Raw genomic sequence first — 308 nt, 5'->3', positions numbered from 1 at the left:
AACCTTCCCTCTCTCCTTCACGCACGGACAAACCCAGCACCCCCCCCCGGCACCCCTCCGCAACACATCCACGCGCGATCCCGCACCGCTCCCTACCGGGATCGCCCCGAACCCCGCATCGCCCGCAGCCCCGCGCCGCTAGATGGAGCCCGCATCCCGCATCGCATCCCGCACCACCGGGCGAACCCGGACACAAAGCCGCGGGGGTCGAGGGGAAGAGAAACCACACCACAGGGTGAATATAACCAAGTATTCATTTATTAACAAAATAAGACTTACCAAGCCGCAGCTCTTAAGTCACCCGCAAT

Source organism: Meleagris gallopavo, chromosome 24, assembly GCF_000146605.3.
Source record: "Meleagris gallopavo isolate NT-WF06-2002-E0010 breed Aviagen turkey brand Nicholas breeding stock chromosome 24, Turkey_5.1, whole genome shotgun sequence".
In the NCBI taxonomy this organism is placed as follows: domain Eukaryota; kingdom Metazoa; phylum Chordata; class Aves; order Galliformes; family Phasianidae; genus Meleagris; species Meleagris gallopavo.
This window is presented reverse-complemented; position numbering follows the sequence as displayed.